This window comes from Chiroxiphia lanceolata, chromosome 1, assembly GCF_009829145.1.
Source record: "Chiroxiphia lanceolata isolate bChiLan1 chromosome 1, bChiLan1.pri, whole genome shotgun sequence".
In the NCBI taxonomy this organism is placed as follows: domain Eukaryota; kingdom Metazoa; phylum Chordata; class Aves; order Passeriformes; family Pipridae; genus Chiroxiphia; species Chiroxiphia lanceolata.
This window is the reverse complement of record NC_045637.1, coordinates 117,001,997-117,029,666: the sequence shown is the minus strand read 5'-3', so window position 1 is coordinate 117,029,666 and position 27,670 is coordinate 117,001,997. Positions and strand designations below refer to the sequence as shown.

Here is a 27,670-nt window from a genome sequence, read left to right as displayed (position 1 = left end):
TATGCCTTACTTCTTCAGGCATTTTAGTTGCCCAGATAAAAATCCCAGTTAAGTCTGGTGGCTCTGGTGGTGATGTCCTGGATTTACACTGCCGTACCCATGAACAGAATTTAGCTGTGGGCTTCCTGCATGTTCCTGCTGCCCAGATTGTGTTTCCATGACACAAGCAGTGATGGAGTACCCAGGAGGACTGACGAGTCACAGAAACCTTCTATTTGCATTCTGCCAGCTTGCCGCAGCCCCAGTGCTTCAGATTCACTGCTGTTTTAAAGCGAAGGCTAAGGAGGTTATGGCCATATGCCTTTAGCTGGCATTCAGGCTTTGGGTAACTAATAGCACTGGTGAGTAGAGGACACCAATGGAGTTTCTTTATATTTGATTAAAGAATGAATTGTTGCAAGCAGGGGGAGAAAACTGAGCTCTCTTGTAGAACAGGTTTGTACCTTGCCATTGGGATATTTTTAACAATATAAAAAGCTCTTTAGAAACAAGTGTGATGGATTATGTGTACTAAAATTGCTTTTTTTAAAATTTTTTTTAAGGTAAAAACACCATATACAGCTGCACATGTAATTCAGGGAGGGATGGGAGGTAAAATACATTGTACTGCATTAGAAATGTTGCTTTTCATTTACAAGCACACGAGAATGGCTTTTTACTAACTGAACTCTATCTGGTTTTCTATGTGCAGCTCTCCTAATAGTATCTCAGTAGGCCAAAATTTCTGCTGAATTAAATGATGGCAGTCAGATTGCTTCAAATGATGTCTTGGTCTTCCGCACAAATGGAACATTTGTCCCACCGTTACAAAAATATCTGGAGTGTTTATTAATCTAATAAATTTTTGAACAAGGAAACCCCCCCATAAATGAAAAGAGTTGCTTATTAACCACAGAGCTGAAAAGATAAAGTAGTTACTGCAGACCAAGGCTCAGTTATGCTGACATGAGTGTGAAGTAATTTTACTGAAGTCTGTGCTGTTACCTCAGATTTTCCCCTCTGTCTACAATCAGAATTTGGTTCAGTCTGCCTAATTATCTTTTATCTGGGCTTAGTTTCAGCTCAGTGACACTTCTCCACCTTGCAACCAATCCTTTGGCTTTTGTGAAAGTCTTTTTTGTTAAGAACAGTGCCATTTTGGTTTCCATTTAAAAAGAATTAAAGATCCAATTATGCAAATTAATTTTAAAAGCTTTATCGCCAGACTTCTGGGAGAAAGGTTGTTGCACAAAGCTTGCAACAGACTTAAAACAAGGGTTCTTTGGCTTTGAAATGCATCCTGGCGTGACACCAGCCTCTGCCTCCTGTCATGCAGCTGGCAGCTGAGTGGGAGACTTTGGGCACTTCAGGGACCTGACCTGGAGGGGCCCTGTGGGTCTGCCACACCAAAGCAGGACACCCCTATTCTCTGGAAAAAAAAGGCTGGGCTTGACTCATGACAGTGGAATGGAGAGTGACAGAGGAAGGCAGAGGGATGTATTGGGGTGTGATACAGGAGCCCCCAGAGCCCCCAGGCACATGGGGGTGACTGCTGGGCTGCATGTTCCAGCTGTGAGACTCGGAGGTTGAACCTCTGCCCTCTTCTCCTGAGGATTCAAGAAGAGCCACTGAGACGAAGCAATTACTTTGGAACAGGGTGGAATTTAGCTCAGGAAAAGCATGTTCAATCACAAGCCTAAGTTATTTAGGCTTTAGAAATTATCTACTGCAAATATTAGGGCAAGACAGGGAAGAGCAGGAACAAGCTAAAATAATATTTGCAAGTACCCTGTGCTCATTGTGATGAACAGGGTTACCTACCCTTCTGTCTGACAGGGGAAAATGTTCATGTGGAAATACAAAGCTCAGAAACTGGCTGGAAAGAAAGCACGGGAGACGTGAAAAAAGTTCTACCCTTCTTTACGCCCCCCTTGTGTGTATCCGTCTTCTTCCTAATAGTACGTAAAAGCTGCTTAAGTAGCAGTAGAGTTGCTTCTCGCTTGTTCTAGCAGGCTGTGGAAAATCATAGGTTACAGAGAACAAACAGACATTGGCATTAAGCGTCCATATCGTGGAAACTACAAAAATATCACCACGCTGCTGCTGAAGCAAGGAAACCAAAGGTGGGCAGGCCCAGCTGTGGTGGCACACTAGGGATGTGTGGCCCCTTGCAGAGCCTCAGAGGAGCTGGTGGGCCTCCCTGGGCTGAGCATGCAAATGAGCTTACTTGGAGAGAGTTGAGCTGCAAAACTCCAAGTGGGAATGAAACTTTGGGGAGTTCAAGTGTCTTCTATACTTAGCCTGGGAGAGAGAGGCGAGGGGTGGGATGCCTCTGTGGTGCCAGGAACAGGAGTGGCATCAACCAAAATATGTTCTTTATATCTGCAGAAAGGCTTTGCTGCACTGTGGCTCTCTGTGATCTCAGCAGTCAACGGGGGGCTCACTGTCTCACATTTGGTGTCCCTATCACACAATCATCAGGCAACTATTGCTTAGCTTTTGGAAACAAGCCTGAGCTGCTCAGGGTGATGGTTACCTGCAGCAATTCAATAAAGGACCAATATGTTGAGCTGCACAAGGGTGGGGATCCTGGGAGTGATCCTGGCCCGTGTGACAAGGATCATGCTGGCAAAGTCTTCACTGCTCTCCCCACCTGCACATTAACAAGCCAATGGTCAGCAAGTGCTAAAGGAAGACTGACTTACAGAGAGGACTATAAAAAAAAAAAAAAGACTTGTGGAATTGTTCTGTTCACAGAAGTTTTCCCTTTTAGGATAAATTAAAAGGTAAAAAAAGCAACAGGATTTGACAAATTTGCTCCTGATGAGAACACTGCCCTGGAAATGCTTCTCAAAAATGGGATAGCTCTTACTCTTCCTTCTCTGGATGTTGAGTGGGGTAAACCTATGTAGTTGCTCTGGTTATTTTATATAGATGTTACTGAGAAGATGCTGAGGTCACCACAATATTATGTGTGTTTGAGGTAAGCTAAAGATTTTAGAATGGAAAGTCCCTCCCCTTCAGTTTTGCCTCTTTGATTCTGTCAATTGCTATAAAGGACTGCAAAGAAAAGGACAAAAATAGGTATTTACATGGACCTGTGACACTCAGCAGAAAAGATTTAGCAGCATTTTCAGAAAGAATGACAATGTCACATCAATATGTTGTCTTACATAACTAACATGCCCTGCAGACCACTGTTGCAATAGACAACTACAACTGTTGTAGTAATTGTCCTCAAGACCCTACAGTATAAGACAATGTCATAATGTTTGAACAAGAAGGTGCTCAGGAACACCTCTGCTGAGATCACTGAATGCAATACTCCAAGGGAAAACCCATCCAGCCATGGTGCTGCCAGAAGGTTTGGGGTAGAACTAGTATGAATATTTTTTAATTGTTTCTCCTCCTTTTGAAAAGGAAAAGAGGAGCTTGAAGAAAGTGAGGGATGTTGCAGGGAGAATAGAAAGCTTTACATGAATAATTTTCCTTCATCAGTCTAGTGCCAATGCCACAGAGGTTGTTGCCTCAATGAACATCCCCACTGGATCCCTGATAAAGCTGTTTAATATACTCAGTATTCCGCTTAGCTGACTGAAGATGTGATAGGAGAGTAGGGTCTCTCATGAGTTGCAGTGTCTCCAATTGACAGCAGCTCTGCCTGGGTCTGGAGGCAGCAGTCATGACCCCAGGGGCCTGAGTGCAAAGGCAGCATTACTGTATGGCTTGTGTTATCTACACTCCTGAAGATGTTAAATGTCTTTCCAGTTGTTCATTCAGAGGACTCAGAAATTGGTCTGATCATAATTATATTCCAGCATGAATTAGCAATCAAGACATAAGAATTTACAGTGTTACAAGATAAATGAAAAAGTCTCTTATTTGCAAATCCCTGCTCCTGTTGGTCAAGCTCATGCAGAATTCCATTTACAGCTGGTGGCAAGTAGCTCCCAATGTGGTTCCAGTACCATCCAGAAGTCATGAATCAGACTCCAGTGCACTAGCCACTCCCTTGGGACAGCTTTCTAAATATTTCTTACCATGAAACAACTGAATTGCCTAAAGCAGGAATCAACAGGCTGTGAATTTTGGCCTGTGCAGAGCTGAAACTTCAGGCAGTGAAGAGAATATCCAAGACACCCCATGGAGACCTGGGCTTTATCAGAGTTGACGGAGGCCAGAAACTGAAGCTAAAAAATTAAGAAGAAGCCATTTGATTCATCTGAAAGTTCTTGCTCTTGTCCTTCACTGAAGTTAATGCTAAGTCATGATAGCCAGAGCACCAGGCCAGTCAGGATCCATTTTGCTGAATACAAAATGAGTGAGCAGAGAGAAGAGCGTCTGGGCAAACTGAAGTGGAACACCAGAAGCCCAGAAAATGAAGAGCTGATCCAGCACAGAGGGAGTCAAGTTTCTTCTGAACATTGTTGGCACGAGCCAGTAAGGGCTACAAACAGATGAGAGATTTCATTCTCTTGCTTTCCTTTCGGGATATACTGTAGATGAGCAAATCGGTCATTCATCAGTGCTTCCACTTCTGGTGTTGATGGCTTTTGTTGGTTTTTTGGCGAGGTTGGGTTTTGGTTTTCTTTTTTTTTCCTTTCCTTTTGCATTTCTGCCCAAACAGCTCAACTGCTAAAACAAACTCCAGCACAGTGTGTTCAGAAGTGGTTTGAATATGCTGAAGATCAAAGGGAGATGCTGCCAAGTGTTTGATGTACACTTGTTTTTAATTCAAGGTTAAAGAAACAGCGAAAGCAAGGATGTACAGAATGACCCCTATTGAGAATGCATCTGGGAGGTGAAGGGAGAGACATTCCTCCCTAGAACCCCATAAAAGTATGCACATATGCTTCTCCCTATTGTTAATCCCTTTTGCTGATGGGATGTGGAGGAGATTTTATACAGTGGTGCAAAATGGAAATCTATTGCAGGAGGAAAGAGTGCTGCAATCCCAGAGGGACTCTTATGTTCAAAACAAAATACAACAATGGAGTTAATTAGCATTGCATGGTTCATAAAATCCCCTCGAGGGGATCTTTCTCTGTTCTAAATCATCACTTGTATGTGAGATGGAAAAGCTCCCACTGAGCAGGCCCCTTCCACAAACTTTTAATAGATATTACCACGGTTTTTCATCATTTGCCATTGGCTTTGAGAAAGGTAACAGCTGAGCCAGGGCTATTCAGCTGCATTAACCAGCTGCATGTTAATATAGAAATACTATCCTGCTCCTCCCTTCTGCCTGCAAACCACTCCGGCCCCCCACAGCAAGTTAACCCCTTCCTGTCACGTATTTCTCTGCTACTGTGACACAGGCAGGGGGGATAGTACAGGTTGACAATTAAGCAAGGGAGGACCTCACTATAAATATCTGAACTTTACTTGTGTGCAGATGAAGTTACCCAAACCAGATCTTCGACCCACTGTGTCCACACCCATTTGAAGGGACAGACCTTGCTCCAGAGGACTTACCTCCCAGTGCCAGGGAGGAGGGCAAAAGGCCAAGAGGAAGGAGCTGATCCCAGGAACCCCACAGAAATTAAACCCATGCCTCCCACCTAACACACTCGTTATTACTCTCAGAGCCTGTTGGCTCAAGATTCCCAGCAAGCCCAGCTATATCCTCACTGAAATGCCCTGAACCCACACAGCACAATTTCCAGTGGGTGTGAACATTGGAGGCAGTCTGCTCTGCCTCTCATATCGCACTGTGCGTGAGGATCAACGCTTCTCTGCTGGTTTGACTGGCCTCCAGTCATCCTCCTGCTCTGTTTTGTATCATGCCAAAACTGATCAGTACCTGCACATCCTTCAACCATTTGCAATCATGTTGGCCAGATGGCCAAGTCTGTGTTTCAGTGCCAGCTTACACTCAAATGCAGTTCACTCACAACTGCAAACTGCTGGAATCAGCAGCAAAGCTCTACTGTGGACATGACTGCACTGCCTGATGGACTACCCCAGTGCTGATCCTGCCTCTCCCTGTCTCCTAGGGAGAGCCAGGAAGCCCTGAAGAAATACTGCAAAATGGCAATCATTGCAAAAAGATATGGCTAATGAATTGCTGGAGCAGGAACATGTCAGGGCACCTTGTAACTCTCAATCAAAAGCTTGGAGCTGAAGTGCTTTGTAAAGAAAGAAATCAGATTCTGGCAGAGTTTGTGCTGCCAAATTCTGATGGGTGAGAGAGGGTTGTGTCATGGATCATTCCTACTCAACTATGTTTTACCGTGATTGCCCCAGGTTAGTCAAGCCTACTGAATACTATGGGACTGGCATGATGTCTGGTAAGACCTAACCATAAAATTCTAGTATACCAGGGCAAGCTAGGAGGTAAGCCCCTTTATTCTTCTATTTCAGCATTGGATGTGTTTACTGCTTTCTATCTTAGCTAAGTGTATTGCCCTTCTCCCCTCACCTTGCCAGGGTCTCAGGGAACTGTCTCAGTGGCTGGGGCCCAAGAGCATCTCTGCTTGCAAGCAAAGATTCCCCTGTAACATAGGAGAGAAAGATGCATGGAGGGGACAGACTGTCTGTCCAGGGCAAGGATCCTCAATAGAAAGTGTCTGTCCCTCTTTACATTTTACTATCATTTTTATTGAACTGTGGTAAGACTGATGTGAAAAGGAAGGTGAAGAATGGTGATCTATTCAAACAAGCTATAAGCTAACAGAAACCATCTTCCTCCAGCTGTGGCCAAACTATCACCCATCCCAAATCCCCTTTTCCTCCCCTTCCTGTCTCTCACTTGACACACCACAGTGGCACATTACCATCTTCCCCTTTCACACACTGACCATGAGTGACCAACCTAGGGCAAGAGGAAATTGTGAAGCTCATAAGCACATCAATGCCTTGGGAATCTTCTGTTGGCTTCCCACTGCCATGCCACCACTGCTGGCACCTGCTTTTCACCCTTTCCTTCCTCTGTGCCCGTTATGTTACTGCCCCACTTTTCCCACTGCAGTAACCTGCACATTTTGGCCAACCACCTCTGTCCCACCCTTGGCACACCCAGTTGAAAAGTGTCACCATGGTGACAAAGTCCTTGAATACACCCTTTAGATTTGTTACTCTTTTACTTTGGCTGAGAGACTGCTCTGAGATCACAACCTTGTGGTTCTTGTAGCACTGATGACATAACATTTCATGACTTTGCAGATGTACTCAAAGCTCTTTATAGTATGTCCCCAAGCATTTTATCATGGCACATGAGGAGATATTTCACAGTATTCTTTAGGCACTGCTGCTGGCCCAGAGCCTAGGCATTTGAACAGTAAACTCCTTTTAGGACTCATGTGAATGTGCACAGAGATAGTGAGGCAAGAAACAGAAGATATAATTAACCACTAAAATTCTTCACAGTCATTGCAAAATGCCAACAGACTGTTCATCTTTACAGAGAATATGAAGTGGAATTTAAGCACAGGTCTCTGTTCCTGTTCTACCAGCCTTAATCTCAGATATCAGGGGCAGAGGCGGTTTCCTGAATCTTTCTGTGTGCTCTTTCTTCCTTCTTCAGAAATCTGTTGTAGAGTAGCTTATGATGCACAGCCTGCCCTAGTGCAGACCAGCAAAGCCTTTAGAAGATGTGATCTGCCTTACTGAAACTCAGACCAGTTTCTAGGAACAATTTGTGAAAGTGGCTGAAATCTTAGGGACCTGCTGTACAGACAACATATGTTAGAGTGGAACTGCAACACAATGCAGCCATCTCACAACAATGTTACATGCAGGATTCCTTGTTCCTTGTTAATGCATTTTCCCCGTTCGCTGTAACCCAGATTGTTCACAGCTTTTCACAGCCACTCTTCCTGTGATACAGTTTCCATGGGAGGAAATATGGGGAAACCCTCAGTGTAGGAAAGCCTGAAGTGACTACCTCCACTTCTGAGTTTGCTTTGTTATAGAATAAGCCTGGAATAAATGGCAAAAGAGAAATCTGAATCTAAAGGCCTGCATCAAGAGCTGCTAGGAACCTCTACAGGGCTAGTCCCATGAAACACACTGAGATGCTAAAAGGTTCAGATAGGTACCTAACCACTTTAAATTACTCCCAGAGGAAAGTTAAAGCTCTATTGTTTTAAATTCTTAAAACTGTCAACTGGGAAATTCCCTGTAGAAAGCAGGCCTGCATTGACTAGTCCTCCAGTGTCTTTCCCACCTTCAGCCCCTATGATTTATGTGCTCATAAATTCCTTTGTGTTCCATACTTACCTGGAAGATTCAACTATGGCTGGCATCCAAGAACACCATAGTGGAGCTGCGTTAGGCTGTTTCCTATTGTCTCTTCTCTGCCTGAATTTGGATCCAAGAGCAGATACAGACCAGATGTAACGTGTCCTCTTCAGACTGGAAGGCCACCTTTTCCCATAGGAACATCCATCCTGTTCAATTCTGCCAGGTGATGGTTGAGACATGAAATGCCCTGTCCTTGTCAGACCAGAATGTCTTCCCTTGCTGCACCTTCCTCAGGCCCAATCCTGTTCCTGGCTTCAGTCCTGCTCTATTTCATTTAAAGGTGACTGCATTGGGAGAAACAGAACCAGTCTGAAGCAGAACTGGTCTGAACTCAGAACCATTTCCCTACAACCACAGGCTTTGTGGAATATTTACTTCACATCATTTTTCAGGACAAAGTTTTATTTCAAAATAGCATATAAAGGAATTGTTTGTTAGTGTAACTCTGTTCCATGTTAGTGTACCCAAACCTCTTCTTTGCCATGTATACAGCAGCGTATTTGCATATCAGAAGATTTCACATAGCTTCTCAAGTTACTATGCCTGCCTAACTGCTTACAATTGCCACAGCAACACTGGGGGGGGGGGAAGCTTTTACAAATGCTTCACCAGACAAATCACATTTTTAAGCAGAAGCAGAACAATTCTCTAAAAAAGATGTTTTCCATGAGGGCAGAATCAGTACACTTAGCTACAATACTGGAGTGTCAGACGTTTATTGAGTCAGTAAAGGAGATATAAAAAGAACTGGCAGGGCTCTGCAAATCACTTTGATTTTTAGTAGTGACTCTACTACAGTAAACAGTAAATAATGTAAATAGCAAAGGTGTTCTCATTCACAGAGAAATGAAATGGGAAGTCAAAATCCTTTTTTTTTCTTTATGATAAGAAATCTTTTGAAACCCTCTGATGCCATTTCTTGTTCCATCAGTATCACATTAACTTGATATGTTGCTGTTAAACAGCCGCACTTAAATACATCAAATGGATTAATGCTGGCATTTTATCAGGTATAGTTTCTGTTTCTGTAAGACATCTCTAGACATATAGAAACTACTTAAAATGAGAAAGGAAGTTTCTCCTCTTTGCTGATTCAGAGAACTGTGAGTAACTGGCTGATATTTCTTGAACATCCCGATTAGTGCCAGGCTGGTCACAGCGATGACAGGGCAGATAAGTTAAGGGGGCTTTGAAAATCTCTCTAAGTGACACAAGTTAGCGCAGCTTCGAAGTGCTCTGAGCTGTGTGACACAACAAGCAGAGACACAATGAGGAAGAGCCTATAGACACATCCAAGCTAGTTGCAGTTTTGCCAGACATAACTCAACTGAAGCTGAGGGATGAACTGAGCAAGCTGTCTTGCACTGGCTTCACTTATTTGGTATTGCTGTATGTAAATCCTCAGGCTGAAGGAAGAGGAAGGAAAGTAGTTGCTCTCAAGAGAGAGTAATTTCATCACTGATAAAGAAAAGCACTAAAAGAAGTGAGTCACTGGGCTCCATTTACAGGGTAGTAAATAAATACAGTGCAGTCACTTGTTACTTACTGTTTTAGTACCAAAAGTAAGAATGAAAAGTCTTCTCTGCCCCAGTTCCATTGCTGGTTTCTCCCTTGAGCATCCAGCAGTTTATCTCTGTAAGGATAAGCCACTTCACAGGCCAGCAGGTAGGCTTCCCTTCCCTTCCTACTGTACTGGGATTCATGTTGTTCCTACCTTAAATATATGACTCTGTTCAAATAACCTTCAGTTCATGGGCCAGGGCCTTCCTCCCCCTGCTCTCTAGGAACGTCACTAAATCACTGCCAGCCCTGGCACGAAGCCTGGCTCCAATTGTGTCATCTCGGTCTTGTGTCACAAGCCACTGGGGCCAAGGCAAGGTCAGGGGCTTTCTGATGAAACAGGAAAGGTTTCTCCAAAAGGAAAACTGAACCCAAGAAAAGGAGATCTTTCTATCTTCAGATGGATTTTCAGCACCCTGTCTCCTTGTGCAGGACAGTTAGCAATTTCCTCCCCTCTCAGCTGCTGCTGATACATGGCTGGATGGCTTCCAGCCTCCTCTGTGCACATTGTTCTGCGAGTGTTTGTCTTAGCAAAGTGCAAAGCCAGCCGCACCTTGCGATTAATAAATATGTGTCAACACTCAGTGCAAGCCCAATTATTATCATTACCCCAGAATTAGAGGGATGGCACTGCCACTGAGCCACCCGAGGGCCTGATCCTGTCAGGTGCTCAGCACTCTTCATTTCTAGTGGCAGCAAGCAAAGGTGGAAGCCAGGAGGGAATTATAGGACTCAGCTATCCAAAGGGTGATTCTTTATTTAGTCTCAAATTCTAAAAGAGATTATTCCTGTCAAGAGAGAGGAGCAAAGAAAAACTAATAGCTAGGGGCCATCCCCTCAATGGCTGTAAAATAATGCCACTCGCTTAACAGAAATGGATCGTTGCTGATCTACATCAGCTCAGAATCTGGTGCTGGTAAACATGAAATTGATACTATAAAAGGAAATTAATAACAGTGAAAGCTAACCTAAAAGATGAATACAGATGCAAGGATTCCTATGCTGGTTACAGTGCAGCTGTGTGGAACTTGAATTGAATTTCTAACCCATCTTGACCCTGACAGGTCAGAGAACTCCCCATTTTATGCTTGGAGCAGTGCCCCCCTGGAGCCAGGGTCACAGCTACGTACCTGTGGAGGGAGGGCTTGAATCCTCAGACCTGATTATGATTTGCACTAATGCCTCTTTTCACTGTAAATGCTGTGACATTTACATAACACTCTGAGCACTGGTAGAGCAATATAGAAACCATGGAGGGTGATCTTGAAAGGAGGTTAGTTTCCTGAAAAGGCAGACAGAATATATTTTTGAGATATCTCCACTCTAAAAGAGTTTTTCAGGCTAAGTCCTCAGGTCTCCTTGATTTCAAGAGTTCAGCATTACTTCTGCACCAATACTTTGCAGAATTTGTAAAGTGCCCAACTAGTCTTCAGGTATGTTTGTAATTTCAGAAATCCTACCACCCCTGCAAGCAGAGGGTTAGGCTATCCAGCAGGATTTGGCTGCATCTTAAGGAACAGATGATTCTCATCCAAGCTGCTGTGTCAGAAGGCTTGAGGATTGGGCTAGAAGGCTGGAAATGAGCAGGGTCTTGACAGAGAGTGGTAGCCTGCAGTACTGTCAGGTGTAGTGATGCTTCCACAGGGAAAGATGCTTGCTGCCATTTACTCTTTTCCAAATCTGTTGGTCAAAGCATCCTTGCATCATTTAGAGCAAGAGAAGAGCTGGAGTGAGTACTGGTGCACTGACTTGAATGGAGAGCAACCTAAGAAATACACAAGGATTTCTAAAACAGCTTCCTCGAAGGAGGCCTGCTGCCAAAACCCAGCACAGCTCTGGGCCTGGCGACTGTCACTTGCATATTACAGAAGTGTCAGCTCCTCCAAGAACTGCTATCGGTAGAGCAGTGGTTACCTCTACATCCTCTACTCCTTCTAATGTATACTGCAGACACTGCTGTAATATCCAGGCCCATTGCTGCATGATAAACACCAAAAGAGGTGAACTGTAGTGAGTAAAAGTGAAGTGTGTTTAGGTGCAGCAGGCAATGCTGAAGGGTTATACTGTGGTTGGACAGAGGGACTCTGTTGAGTCATGTACTGCTGCAATCCTTACAAAACAGTTTCTAGAGCTCAGTCCTTCCTGAGGAACACCAGACCCCTCTGCCAGCCGTGGACCTGATGCTTTACCTCCATTCATATCTCCAGCTTGTTTAACATTGCTTTGAGAAAGTTAATCCAGGAGTTTGACTCACCATGGATAATTATTATTACTGTCATCTATCTTGATTATTGTGGAAATCAGCTCCCACATTAGACATTGTTACTTCATCTCTTCATTTTCCACTGTCACATACATAACTAAGTATCAGTGGTCCCTTCTATGTAATAATACCAAGAAATGGCTTTTCCTAAGTAAACTCACAGGGAAAAATGTCATCATGGTCCAGAACTATTTGAAGTCATGGACATGCAGTTTCCCAGCCCCATACCACTGTTAGAAAAGGCTTCTGAGTTCCATCAAGCTAATCCAGAGGCAACGAAATATTCTGAAAAATGTAAAATTTTGATTTCTTACGTAATCTAAATCAACATCTTCTGTGAAAGCCATAGAGGACTATCTTGTATTTTTATAACACCTGTTTGCATTTCAACAAAGCAATCTAAGCATGAATCATGTGTGTGGTTGTATCAGACCTCCTGAGCAAGGTTGCAGATAAGTGACTTCCTGGAGAGGCTGGGTGCTGCCATGCTTGTCTGTGTCCTTGTGCTCAGGAGAGCAGAGCCCTCACTGAGCCTTGGGGTTGTCACTGCCACCATGCATAGTGTATAGCACTGTTTAGCCCTCATCATCTACATCCTCTTACCTACAACTTGCCCATAAGCTACTGAAAAAGCAATTTTGCTATTTTCCTGCCAAATTTTTTCCCTGGAAGGTCTCTTCTTATGACACTTTACCAAAAACCACAGCCCAGACTTGTTTATGGTTGAGCTGCTGCACCACCAATACCGCTTCTGGCTGCTTATAGTACCATCTATTCTTCTTTTAAACTTCTCCAGACAAAAGGCATCCCTTTTTTTTTCTTCTTTTTTCTTTTATTTTCTGTTCATACATTACCTAGTGGAGCTATATTCTGTAGTAGAGTGGGTTTGGTGTGCAAGCTCTGTGATAATGAAATAGCATTACTATTTTTAAGAGGGAGTTTCTTTTCCATTCTGTGGTAAGGCAACAAGAGCAGCCACAGCTGTGAGTTTCAAGTCTCTATGCTAAGTTGCTTGTGGCTGAAGTTAGTTGGTTTGTTACTTGTGTCCTTTAATGTGAAGAAGGGTTTTCCCCAAAACTGTGTTGGCAGGCACAGCCAAAATTCTCCATGATGCCTTCCTGCTTCTGGATCACCAGCAAGAAATTAGGTTCTTTCTGAAAACAGAAGCGGGGACTGCCTTACAGGGGGTGCAGAAAGCAGGTCTGCTGCAAATACTGCATAGCTGTTTTTTGATCACTAGTACATCATCTGATACAGAGACAGTGTTTCTACCTGGGAAGTGCATCCATCTCGGTACTGCTTTCTGGGACTCTCCCTGACTGCCTTGGTGTGCTCTCCTTGCATTTGGAGAGCCTTTTCTGCACAACCACTGGCTTTAAGACCTTGTTTGTGCATTTTGACCACAGGAGCTCATTAAATGAGCTGATTAAAGCCTAGATCCTCAAAGGTGTTTAGGTACCTAAATCGGGTTAAGCCTTTTTGATCCCTGTGGGGTTATGTACCCCCATGTTTTTAAGGAGCTGGGTGTAGTGTTCTAGTTTGGGGAGAGGAGGAAGAGAGGGCAAGGAACAAGAGTTATTTTCCTGCAAAATGTGCATAAAAGGACTGAGAAGTGGAAACAAAGAACATTAGACCCTGAATTAGAGATCTGAAGGCTATAGAACTTACGAAGAATAAATAGTGGAAGTAAAATTAATGTTTCCCACATTTCCTCCAGCTTCTCAAAATATACTGGGGCAAACCACACATTTTCCAATACTGACGTGCCTTTTTCATCTTATTTGTTTCTTTTCCTCACTGCTAGTCTGCCACTGACCGTCAGCCCCTTCAGGCAAGGACTGTGCTCTCCTTCATGTCTGCAAAGTGTTTGGCAGACCTTGGGCAATAAGAACACTCCTTTCAAAACCAACCAGGTAGTGCACGGATCTATGCTGTCCTGAAGCCCTACACAATAGAAAGAGCACAATGTGTTGATTCTTTGGTATTTATTATTGGTCTTATGTGCTGGTGAGCTGGTTTCAGTTCTTTTTCCTGATGGCTGCTGGGCTCCAGTTTCAGTTGTAATAGGCCCTGATGAATATCTGAATTTTAGGGGGACTGCTGTGGCTGTATGGGCATGGCTCCTACCTCAGAGTTCATTTCATCATGAGGGAACCAGGCTACTTCCCAGGCACAATCACATGTTGGAAAACCATTCCTTTGTCAAGAAGGAGCTGAGCCACTGGTGGTAGTGGTTTGTCCCGGGGACCCTGTTGCTGCAGCTCAGAGGGCTGGGGGTGCTGGCTGCTGAGGGACACACAGTGGAGTGGGGTTGTCCTCACTCACCTGCATGGCTCTCTGCAACTGCTCTGACAAAGCTCAGTGGTGAAGACGCTGCTTATTATATACTCCTGGCAGACATAAATATGTGCCAATGCTTATCTTTTATGAAAACAAGTGAACAGAGATGTCTGCTGCTGCAGTCTCTGAGTGTGCATGAAGTCTGCAGGCAGAAACAACAGCTCCCAGCTCTCTGCAAACACATTTCCTCCTTTTGCCAGGCCACATCCAGTCAAAAATTGCTTCTCACCCTTCACTGCGAGAAGGTAAGGCAGTGCCCACGGAGCCCATTGAAACAGAGCTGGAGGAAAGGCTGATTAAGACATGAGCGAGGAAACTCTGCTCATGAGGCATTCCCTGCAAGGGCGCTGATGGGATGTCTACCCATGAACCCTACAGCAGCAGCAGCCTCCTTCCCTGGACCTCTGGAGACACTGGGAGAATTTCCTCTTCAGCTATTTTCAGGCAGCATCTGCGTCTCTCACCAGCCATGGATGCCACAAGGCATGGTGCCAAAATATCAGCAGCTTGGCAGCTTCTCTACATGGACTCAAGAAATATATTCTGGATTAGCTGTGCCATCTGCCTCTCACAGGTGTTCATCTGGGAGGACGGGGGAGGAGAAGGGCACCTGAGGGCACCAGCATTGAACGGAAAGTGTTTTATAGGGCAATACACATTGTAGCAGCTGGTGCTGATGGAGAAGGAATTAGGAGGAAGAACAGATACTAATTCCTACCTTGGAAAGATTAATAAAGTTTACTGCCTAGTTTCACTGAATCTGAGTAAATCTAAGTCCTTACCCCTTGGTCTGCTGCAGGGGTCCAGGGGAGGTTCAGGGTAAGAGTCTCCAGGGTTATATACTAAAGAGGGGTAAGCAAATTTCTGGACAAGTTTGGAGAAGAACTATGTGGTGTGTGCCTTGTTTTTGAGTAAGTGGAAGTTTGCACCAAGCATCCACTGGCCACGGGCTTGGGATTTTTGTCAGCTATGGCAAAATAACCGCTGTCTCTCAGCAGACACCACAAAGGTCTCATCCTCTTTTACTTGTTCATGGTTAATCTTTAATATTTTCCTGGAAGTGGAACTCTACCGGTTCTCGCAGAACTACAAAGCCGCATTTACAAACAAAGATCTTATTTGCGAGAAGATGAAACCCTGATGGCAATGAATGGTTTGCTTTCCACCACGCTACAGAAACACTGTTTCCTGCCACTCCCATGAAAAGAATTTGTGGCAGCCGTCCCTGCACAGGCTGCACACCTACAGAAACCATGGGCTGCCCACGCCAGCAGCACCAGCGCCTGTCACCTGCCTCACCTCTGGGGACAGCTGCAGGTCAGCAGGAGCTGGAGCTGTTACACCTGCAAGGTTCCACGTACCACCCATCAAAGAAGGGCAAATGGCCTACCTTAAAACTTTTTTTTAATCTATTGCAAGGAATGGATTCTCACTGAAGCAGGAGGTTATTTATGCTGTTTGGAGATAAGCTGTTATTAGGACAAACACTAGGTAGATCTGGCCCACATCTTGCCTGGTGCATGTTCCTGCTGTCATCCTTGCTTGGAGAAGTCATGAAAGAAATGGGGAAAGCCATCACCACTTCTTTCTCTGACTTCTGAGCTGTTGGTCGAAAACCTCCTCTAAAACCTGCAGAAGGTGCAGGGATGGCTGAACTTCCCACAGTGGCACCTCCACTTCCATTGTCTTCAGAACTGTTCATGGGAACGGAACAACTTTGCAGCAGCTACTCTTCAAGACATAAGGCTGTGCAAATCATGAAAGAATGGCACAGAGAGGAAGAAAAATAAACACACTTTCAGCTCCTCATCTGCAAGCTGTTGCTACGTAAAAAGGCAGCACAGAGCTGGTGTAAGGAAAGAGATTGTTCTTTCATGTGGTTTCCAGATAACCACTGATAACATATAGGATTGCAGCTGACCTTGTGATACCATATTGCTGCTTATATTTTCTTTTAAAGTACAGAAAGCTGCGTTGCCTAATGCAAACAAGACTGGCAATGAAGAAACAAGCTCACAGCACCTCCGGTAGCAAGGCTGATGACTACAATATCACCTTTCAGCCACTGCTCTCCTGTTCTGTCCATCATCATCTGGATCATGTACTGTCTATCATTTGACTGTAAAATGTTCCCCTTCATCATTAGACACATGGTTTCTTGATCCCCTGGACTGAACCCCTGGGCTTTCTTTTCCTTCATCTGTGGAGCTACATATAGCATGTTGCAACATTCCTGCTACCACACAGCTTCTCAGGAGGTGTACAAGGCCCACCTTTTTGGTGGCTCCTTACCACCACACTTCAGGCCTAATTGCAAGTTAGAGTTTCTCCATCAGTGGCACTCACTGTGAAGAAACCAGAGTCTTGATCTGAGCAATTTTATTTGGATACTTATGGGAATAAAGACAAGTAATAAGAAATAAAGGAAGCTTTGCTCTTTCCAACTAGACCAGGAAAACCTTGACTGAGCTCAGGAAGGCTCACAGTGTACTCTTGGTACATCAGCTATCTATATTGCATAGAGTTCCAACAAGTTCTGGTTTTATTCAGCATGCTAAATAGCATTAGTATTTATTTCCTCATATGAATTTTCTATTTCTATCACAACTTTTTTGTTCTCAGCCACAGAATGAAAATACACCAGATGCTAATGGCTGTTTGTTGGGTATGTAGAAAGTGGGGAAACTGAGACTCAGAAAAGGAATTGCAAAGACTTGTAGATAGGACAGAACAAAAGATATTGTCAGTTGCCTCATATGGTTCATATGTCTTATGATGTGTATACAGTTTAATAAAGGTATTAATATCTTTGGGCATCTTGTAATTTTTAATGCTAACTTTTAATGTCAGTTATGTTTGGGATGAAGGCAAGAGAAAGAGAGAGAGAGAGAGAGAGAGAGAGAGAGAGAGAGTAAACATCATATTAGTCCTTGTGAAAAGTGCCAGCAAGTACTTTATACGTATCTGTGTCAAGCAGCGCAGAGGCAGAAAAATCCATACAAACACATACTGAGAGGACCTACAGAAAACTTCTTGCCGTTGGGAAGAGAGAGCTACCTGAAGGCTCCCATGGTCTTGCCTGCTTCAGATGCTGGAAGGGGTCCTAGTGTAATGTAGGGTAGTCTGTTTTAGTTGCAGCGTAGGCCTGTGCTAGCTACTGCAAGCATCCCAAGACCACACAAGCCACAGTCCTGTCAGACTCCCCAGCCATTTGTAACAATACCTTATGACCTCAGATATTTTATGGTAAGCTGTGTCTGATCTTTAGGAGCACCTGTAAGTTCAATTCCTACAGAGCTGACTTCCACAGATTTTTTATGAATATGTTTTATATAGAAGATTTGCCCTGTATTACGTTTGAATGTGTAGCAGACAATAAATTGCATAGCTGCTGTGCTGGTCATTAGCAGATGTCTCCCCGGGGTTCCAGGGTAACCACATGATGTACAGACTGGTTGGGCGAGTTTCAGTCCCAGAGGGAAAAAAAAAGAAACTGATGACACAAGGCTCAATTAATAATGAATTGGAGGACCAAAATATAATAATTGCCAGTCAACAGATGTTGTGGAAAAGAGGTCAAACAAACTGAATGTTTTATAACTATGTAGTTATTTTTACCAGCTGATATGTTTAACATACCAGTCATGCCATTTTTTTAAAATTTAGCACTATACAATTTCCACAAATTATGCCTACAGTGGACTGGGAAACACACTACTAAGAGCTCAAAAAGTAATAATAACTGTATGACATGATACTGGGGGGCTTCTATCAAGTTTCTGTAAGAATCAACATCAGGATTGAGGGCATCCAGCATCTTAAATTAATGCCCTGGAAATGAATATAAAATCACTGCTAATAAAATTTGCAGATGACATAAAGACAATTATAAGGACAAAGCACCCATACAAACTGACCAGGAGCTTAGCAATCCTGGATCATTCTAACAAAATATGGTTTTATGCAGTGAAATATAAAGTAATTCATTTAGCATCATGGAACCAAGCCAAAGTTATAGACTTCATCCTGTAAAAGAATGGATCTGAAAAAGATTATAGCAGAAAGGCAATTCAACATGGACTCCAAAGGCAATTCTGTGATAAAACATGACCAGTCTTATCCTAGAACTTCTAGACTGATGATTACTGAGTAGGACTAAGGAAGTGATTTTTCTGGGTAGAACACTGGGCCAAATTATACTGGAATACAACATCTGGTTTTGGTGTACACAGGTTTAAAAGATTTTGGAAATAAATCCGAAAGGAGAGTTTCCTGGTTACAGGGACTGGGATCAGTTTATCATTACACGGGTATAACCAAAACACTGAATTCTGCACCATCTGTGTCATTTCTGATGGACTATTAATAAATGGATCGTTTGCAGCAGCTGCCCAGGGCACACCTGACACCTCAGGCTACAAACTGGGTGTTAAAGAATCACTGTGAGGCAGGGAAGTGTTCTTTTGTTTTCACATCAATGACTCATCTGTGATAACTCCCCTCTGGAAAGGCATTAACACCTTCACACCCAGACTGAGGGGTCATCTCTGCTAATGGGCCACCTTGGACTGGCAAAATAGGCAGCTGCAATACTCAGACCGTCAAAGATTCCAAAAATATCCCATGACTCACAGAGTTAAATCACCTATTGTGAAACTCCCCGTCCTGGAGGAGGTACTGGACATTCCCACCTGAACTTGAGCATATATAAATATCGGAGTTGGGAAGTTCTGGTACCACTCATTGGATCGAGAGGAGCACCAGAACACCAACAGGACTGCAGCTGCCACTCTCAACAGGACTGCCACGATCATCTGGACCAACAGGTTTTTCTTTCCTTTTACTTTGCCCCCGGGGGGGCACGTGGTGCTCAGCACAGGGACCAATAAACACTGTTCTGTTCTTGTCCCAGGGTACTGGGTTATACATCTGTCTTTGGGGGTTAAAATCAGTTTTCTCTGTATTATTGTATTTATTGTAATCTTTTTAGTAAATTGTAACTCTGACTTGTAATCTCTCGAGTTGGGTTCATTTCTCCCGCTGGTTTACTTTTAAACCAGCACAGAGAGAAATCTATGCAGCAGGAGATGCAAGAGCTTAATGCTTTAACTTATTGAAAAGCATATTGAAGGCACTGAATTATAGCACAGAAATACCTTTCTTGTAGGTAGAAAATAGAAGGGTTCCACAGCCTAGAGGGGAAGACTGTAACAAGGACTAATGGCTGAAAACCAAAACCAGGCAAGTTCAAATTAGAAAAGTAAGAATTTTTTTATTTTTTTTTTGGTAGTGAAGGTGATCAACATGACCAAAGGAACAAGTTATTCTCCATCTCATGGCATCTCCAAATCAGCCTGTGCCTTCGCCAAAGGCAAATTATTGGCTTCATTACAGACATAACTGCAAAGAATTTAATGGTCTGTGATACACAGGAGGCCATGCGAGATATCTAATGATCCCTTTTCACCTTAACTCCTGTGCATCAGTGAATTAAAGGAAGAAATTCTGGTACTACAGGATATTGCCAAGTGGGAAAGGATGAACTGGTGCTTTTGGCATCCAGAGAGGAGTGGAGGGTGCTTCTAACAATCAGATTCTTGTTACTTTAGTTACAACTTTACTGTTTAGTAATATTATTAGAGGCCAAGAAATTAATTTATTTTGGGGGGCAGGATGGGGTGAGAATTCCTGTTGCTAAATTTTTTCCTAACAACAGGCTTGGAAAACAAATTTTCTTTATTTTCTTATCTCAAAAATTTTGCTTTGAATTTTTGCTTAAACAAATATCTTCCTTTGCTTAGCAAATGAAACAAATCATCTGGAGGTTCCTAGTATTATCTGTGATAGTTAATACTAAGCCCAGTCCAAAGACCATTGAAACTCTTCACAAAGTTTTTCCAGTGGAAGTTTTCAGATTCACCGACATGCAGTCAGTCATTATGCAGTCTCTTAGTATCTAAGCTGAAGCTTAGACTTCAGCTACTTTGGCATAGATCTGGATACACACCTGGGAAGCCCATCTGCGTTAGTTCAAACTCTACACTTTGTAGGATTTTTTTTTTTTTTAATAAATCATACAACAAATTATATTTTACCAATGGTATTATTCTGCAGATACAGTGTCTTTTCCACAACTAGGAGAATGTTGACTTTCATCATAAAGTTCAGTTTCACGCTATCAATAGCAAATAATATGTTTTTTCAACTTCTCTATTTTCTCTCAAAACAATATTCTAGAAGACCTGAAGAGAATTAATCCCAATAGTTTTCATTTAGCTCCTACAATAAAAATACCCTTTTTTAAAATGATCATTTTTGTCAGTCATTCCTGCCTCTCTGCTTCATCAAACCTCTTGAAAATTTGGCCTGTAGGAGTACTTGAAAAAAAAAGGTGTTTAAGCAAAGTAAAGATCTTGGATGTGGAATGTTAGAGCCAACTCCACTGATTTCACTAAGTCAAATTTTCTCACTATTAATATCAGTATTTTTTATGTAAGTAGCAATAACACTGAATACTGTACATTAAATGAGCTAGAATATATACAATAAGGGCCCTATTCTTCAGCAGGTGTTTTCTATTACCCATCTGTTTTTATTATAAAGTTTTTGCCTACAGTTGATCTGAAAAAAAAAGAACGTATCTACTGTTATATGTGCATTACTCCAGTATAGTACTGGTTCATACTTGTGTCTCCTAGCCAGCACAGCATCAGAAGAAATAATAATAATTATGATAGTATTGATGATAATAGTAATATTTATATATATACTCCACAAGCAGAAGAATATGTACCAGTATTAAGAAGAAGAAGGGATTTACCTAACAGGAGGTTAACTCGGTGACAAGAGATTAAGATGGGAACAGGTGGATCCAGAGTACTTGGAGACTGTATATTTTATTAAAAGTCTATGTTAAAATGTTTTTAATTTAACTGGTTTATGAAATTATACATAGCATTATATATATTTCATACATATGGAAATTTTTCTCATTCAGAAAATCTGACACTACCTACTTTATTCTATTATTAGGAAAACCCTCGGGCCCATTCTAAGTAGACCAACTATGGTCCTGTTCTCTCTCTCTCAAAAAAAAAAAAAAAAAAAAAGGAAAGAAAAGAAAAACTCATAGAAATGCATCACCGATGCACTAACCCCTACTGGGAATATTTTCTCAGCTGGGAATGGTAAAGTGTCAGTAGAGTAGATACTTTGGGGAGGGAAAGATGCAGCAGAAAGGAAGGAGAATCCACAAAGTGGGAAGCTCATTGTGAAATAGAAAACCTGTGATGAGTTCCCTATCCTGGCACTGATACCTCGAGGCCATGTAGATAATGTCTCTTTAGTGTCTCTGCTCCTTCTCCAGGAGTTCTTCACCACACAACCATGTTGTGAGGCTCTCAGATCTGCTTGTAATGAGGAACCATATCGAGAGAGAGCTGAGTTAGATACGAGAGACAGCAGGATAATATCTGCCTTTATTAGGGGACAGATACTGCCTTGAAAAGCCAGGACATGGATCCCTGCTGTTAGGATATGAACAGAAGGATTATTAAATGAATGGGTGTCATAACAGAAATAATAACACTGACCTCTAGTTTTCATCAGTCTTAATGTTGTTCCCTCATTATAACAAACTATTTACCCTTTGGCCTCATTTTATGCACATGGGAATCAGATTATTGCCTCATAAAACAAAGGAGCAGTGAGATTATCACTTAAGTAATGGTCCCAAACATACTGTTAGCACAGTGTCACGGACTGTTGCTATACGGCAGAGCAGTATAACCTCTTTCATCAGGGCACAGTCCCAGTAACATGGGCAGTGGAGCAAGTAGAAATGTCACAGGGCAAGTGAGCACAGCTTCCCATTCACCCTTGGAGCAGTCAATCCCCAGAATTTTATCCCTGCAACTTGTTAAACCTTCAGAAAGCTCACAGCCATTTAAAAGTGATAGCTGCTGTGTCCATGCCAAATTGTTTTATCAGTTTTAGGTAGCCGATTTTTCACACACCCTCCCCACCCCACCCCCTTGGTATTTGCTGATAAAATGTTTGCACACTGTTACATGGGGAAATACAGAGCACTGGGGCGGGGGGGGGGGGGAAGGAAAGAAAAAAGGCCTTGATAATTTCAGTGCTGGCATTTCAGAACGAGAATGTCAAGCAGTTTATATCTTGTTGACGTTGAACCCTGGGGCTCTCCCTCCCTCCTTCTTCTTCATGTTTAAAGCAGGCAGAGTGATCCTACATTAAGGGTGTGTAGTCAGATACCTCTGCTGGGGATTCTTCTGACCAGCTTCAAGCACACAGCAGTGACTGAAGTCCGTGGAGACAAGGATCTGTGGATATAATACCAGCATTGTCTACACTTTCATTTCTGCCATACGCTGGCCCCTCTCCTCCTCTGCATTCATTGTTGCTATTACATTTATCTGGAGAGAGAGGCTATCGTAGGCTGCATATTTATTAATCATTCTTACCTGCTTCTCTTTTTGTTCTTTGCTCTCATTCTTTTCTGTACAGGGAGACTGAAAGGCAGCAGCATATCATTGCAGAAGTACTTACACAGTGCTTTTCTTATCCACAGATCTCCAAGTGCTCTACAAAGGTAAGCGCTAATATAACAATTATCATTCCTGTTTGTCAAACCAGAGAAGCAAGGCTAAGAGAGAAATGCAAGGGCACACAGCAGGCCAATGACACAGAGTGGGAGACACCTTACAGCTTCTCTACAGTATGCTGGATTTTGTGCGTTGTGTTCCTTAAGCCAAGTAGCCTCGCGGAAAGGCCTCTCTTGTCCTCTATCAGAGACCTTTTGACAAGCAGAAGACACCCTTGCTTTAGTGGACAATCCAGTGCAGCAAAATATTATCTTCACTGCAGTAGCAATAGGGTTACTTTCTTCCCACCACTCTGCAAATCTCCTTCCCAACCACTGCTTCCTGTAGAGATTACTATGCTGACAAGGTTAGCAGGCTGCAAAGGGTGCATAGGGATCAAGAAATGAATAGATGCATTAGGAGATTTAGCAGAGGTCACTAAACCCCTGACTTTTAGCAACTACCCCTAAATACCCCTCCATTCCAAAGCTGGGGACCGACCACCCCTAGGTAGGCAGATCTTTCCCCAATTACACAGACACAGCAGCAAAATTTTGATTTCCCTGAAAGTAGTGGTGTCTGTATAATATCACACTGCTCATTTCTAGATCTTGATTTCAGCTTTGTTTATCTTTTGAGTACAGATATAAAAATAAAATCCAGATTTATTTTTTTTTTTTTTTTTAGTGCTGATGAGAATGGGAGTCTGGATGTCTCAGGGATTAGGTAATGGGAGAGACAGTCTTTGGCTTGAAGTCACCCATTCAGCTTTGGTCAGGTCAGCTGTGTGTTAGCATTTATATTGTTTGCTATCCCAAGTACTGAGAAGTTGGTGGTCCTATTCTGATGTGCAGCTCAAAAGGAACATTTTACTTTGAATGTGAAGAGGATTTATTAGCGACAGGGCTGAGGAGTATATGAGCATGGAAAATTAAGCAGGCCTGAAACTTCTGGGCTGTGCCAGGATTTCAGTTAACTGGAAGATGCCGTGGATAACACTGCACATCTCTTGCAGGTAATAGATCTAGGGAAAAGTCTTCAGTGCAATCAATCTAGTACCTTCTCAAAGGTGGTATCGTTACTTTAAAAGAGGGTGAACATTAGTATTGTTTTCCTTTGATAATTGAAAGTTTCAGTAGATTTAGGATTTAACAAATTCCTTTTTGGCTCACACTAGCATATGAACTTAATGTAATTTTGTATATTATCATCTCCACTGAAAATATTCTGTAGTTTCTTTTCCTCTCCTGGTATAAGTAGAATATCTATAATGCAGTACTTGCAGCCACTGCCAGTGCCTTGGACGATTGTGAGGGGAAATGTGAATTAGAAGTGGATTTGAAAAAAAAATCCTTTCCTTGATGGTACCTTTGTAACTGATTAGATTTGGTAATGGACTTGCAAATGAAGTTTAAACATTAATCTAAGAGCTCAATTAGGTAAGGTATTATGGTGCAGTGGAGATTTTCTCCATTCCCCAAGCAAGTGAAAAAACCTTGGAAATCAAGACAAAATCAGCTTCTTTTCTTTCTTGTCTTTAGAGAGGTTTAACAGAGGTTGTTACTGAATTAATGAAATATTATTGATTCATATATCCTTTCTAGTAAGTGAAATGGAAGGGGATATCACTTATAGTTCCTGAGCAGTTTCATACTGTAACTGGCAACACCACTGGAGCCTCATAGGCCTGAAAATCCCCAAGCAAATCAGATCTCTCTGAAGGTCACATTAGCAAGCCATGTGACTTTTTTGAATAAACCCTTCAGATTTAACTTTGCATTGGGAGTCATAAAGTACACTTTTCAGTATGACCGAGTTACTGGATCCCATAATGTTTTCTTACAAAGGTGTAAACTCAAACTTGCACTTAACTGCATGGGAATTAAGCATATCATTAAAGTTAAGTGTGTGCTTAAGTACTGCTCTAAATAGAAATGCTTTCCTGAATCTGGAATAGCGGTAAAGAGTAATTCCTTCCACTGCAGGCCTTGCAGGGTAGAATGCCATAACCTGCATTATGTGTGAGGTCAGACAGGATGGTTGGCTGTAGTCATCCTGTTTGGACCTCCAGCCTGTGAATAAGACACATTATTGGTCAAATACCAACTTTCCAACTGGACTACATCCAGCACTAGCAAGCAGTGTTTAGAATTATACTAAGGAAATAAAGACAGGCTGGGGTAATTAAACACAGGGGAGATTTTTTCCATTCACAAGCCCTAGACATCAGTGTTTTGAATAACTTGTTCTATTAAAAAGCTATCTTGCTACAATATATTTGAACAATCCTTTATTCTGCTCATTCTATTAAGGTTGCTCTAAAATTATTCCACTGAGTATTGCCAGCAGCTTTGAGAACTTTAGCACACAGCATTAAGTAGAAATGAATAAACACTTGGCTAAAATAACACATGGTGACTCTCTTAAAAGGCACTGTCAAGGCATTTTATACACCTTTTCTTTTACTCTGCTTTTTTATAATATTCCTCTGAGAAGCCTGAAAATCCTCAGTTCTTCCCACTGTCATTTGATCCCTCACTCTGTGCAAATAGATGTTGTCTTCAATGGCAGTGGGAGAGAGCCTATCCCTTCCCTCTTAGGAGTCTTAGCTTGCTGAGAGTCCACTGCTCTGCTGAACCGTCTTCCTTGTGGATCAGCAGTAAAGGTGTCCCAATAATTTCTCCTATGCAGCTGTGTGATGAAGGGAGCATCCGAAATGCAGAACTGGCAGTCCATATAAACCTGTGACATTTTTAAATATAAACTCTTGCAAAGTAACACCTAACATCTGCACGCAGGTGTAAAAATCTCCTCACAGCACATGAACCCAGCAGATGCTGAGTTTGGTGAAGAACTCAGCTGTCCACTGCAGTTTCCCACTACAAGAGCCATCTTCAGTGAGAGACTCATCCCATAAGTACCTAGTGATGCCTTACAACAAAAGACATTCTTTAGCTACTGCAGGGAGGATAACCTGAGCAGGATGATGGTTCTGCTGGCTGGGACCATTCAGCAGTGGATTGACAGCACTGATGGTGACTCAGGTATACAAGCCTCATAGCATCAGCTTGGCTCATATAGTGGAGTCAGCACTGAGTAACTCAGTGTAGCCATCCAAACCATCTCCATCAGATATACCACTTCGTGTGAGTTAGAAGTCTATGCTGGATGATGCTTTGAAGCAGGGAATTGCTTGCCTCTTCCCCCATCTTCTTGCACTCTAGTGCTTTTTGCAACACATTCATCACAGCTCCTCCCTCCCCCTCTCACTGTCATTTGGCTGCCTGAGGAACAGCAGGAATGTGGAGCCAAGTGACTATGTACTGATTCACTTCTCTCGGAGGTAGCACCAGCAGTCTGCCAGCTTTAATCACACAAAAAAATTAGTTTAGAAATGTGGGGGCTTTTTATAAGCCCTGAGGATAGGTTCTTTTCTCATCTCTGCTTGTGTCAATCAGGAGGATGTCAACAAAAGCCAGTGAGACCTTGTTTAAAGTGCAGCCTTAATTCCTTTCCAAGTCTCCTAACAGAGGGTAGATGCCACTATAGAACTGTTGCCTGTCAGCAGTCAAACAAAAGCATGCTGAAGTAGTTCCTTGGACTAGCTAATAAAGAACAGCTTCCGTTAGTTCAAGGGCTACCTCCTCTCGCACCATCCTCTCTCCAGTTTCTCCACTGCCTCCTCACCCAGACCTGTAACCATCCAAAGTGACAGTTGCTGGTCACAGCATCCATCTCTGCAAGAAAAATATTAAATCTCAGCCCAGGAATGTCCCAGGGAACAAAACTGAATTTCTTGAATTTAGGAGGAAAAACCATCCAGAGCAACTACGATTTCACCGTATGGGTGGGTGTTAGGGGGATTTCCATCACACTTCACAGATCGACGGAGAGCAATGCTCTCTACCAGCATTACATCACCCGTCTTGAAGAAGAAAGGCAACAGCTGTTTAATAGCACTGTGTAACACTTCCTGACAGCTTATGACAAAATGGGAAGTGGAAATTGGACTTTCTTTTTTAAAGATCATTGCTACTATTTTACCCACCAATTCTCTCTCATGAATTGTGTGATTCAGCCCCAAGAGGACGTGCTTGAAGAACTGTTCTCACAAAGAGAGCTACTGTGAAAGCCCTTTTTGACAGGTTTTTCCAGATTTGACGATTTCCTTGACATTAGACTCCCTCCCTCCCCCTCTCTCACAAACCTGTGCATGAGTATTGCTCACTGTCTACTTTCCTTTCACCATCTTTCCATGAAAATTATTAAAAGCCTCTGTGCAAAGATCTCTCTGAAAGATTTGTACCTCAAACATAGTCTTACTAAGATGAATTTTGTGGGGAAGCCTGAAGTACTTTTGCAATCTTTGCCCCTCAATTGCATTTTGAAGTGCTCATTGGATCTGACCTGTAACAGTTAACAGATATTTAAAGAGAAACCATGTTCTGTTTCACTAAGGCTCTGTGTTTTCACAGTACATCAGCCCTTGTCTTGAGCTGATGCAAATTTCCACTTCGATACATTCACAGTGATTTGGCCCCACCAGGGTCTTGTCCCATGTGCTTCCTTTGAATTAGCCTCATGTCAGCACTTTCTCTCAGAAATAGAGCTCAAGCTCCTGTCTGCATTACAGGGCCCAATAAATAGCCTCCCATGAGATGGGAGATTGTGCCCATCCCTT

The 27,670-nt window shown here is 42.7% G+C and overlaps 1 long non-coding RNA gene across 1 annotated transcript; it reads left to right on the top strand.

Annotated features, from left to right (window-relative positions):
• Window positions 1-270: 270 nt before the first annotated feature.
• Window positions 271-15,027, top strand: LOC116795414. Its single transcript, XR_004360047.1, has 3 exons — window positions 271-341; window positions 6,226-6,315; window positions 14,587-15,027. It is a non-coding gene; the product is annotated as an uncharacterized LOC116795414 (long non-coding RNA).
• Window positions 15,028-27,670: the final 12,643 nt, after the last annotated feature.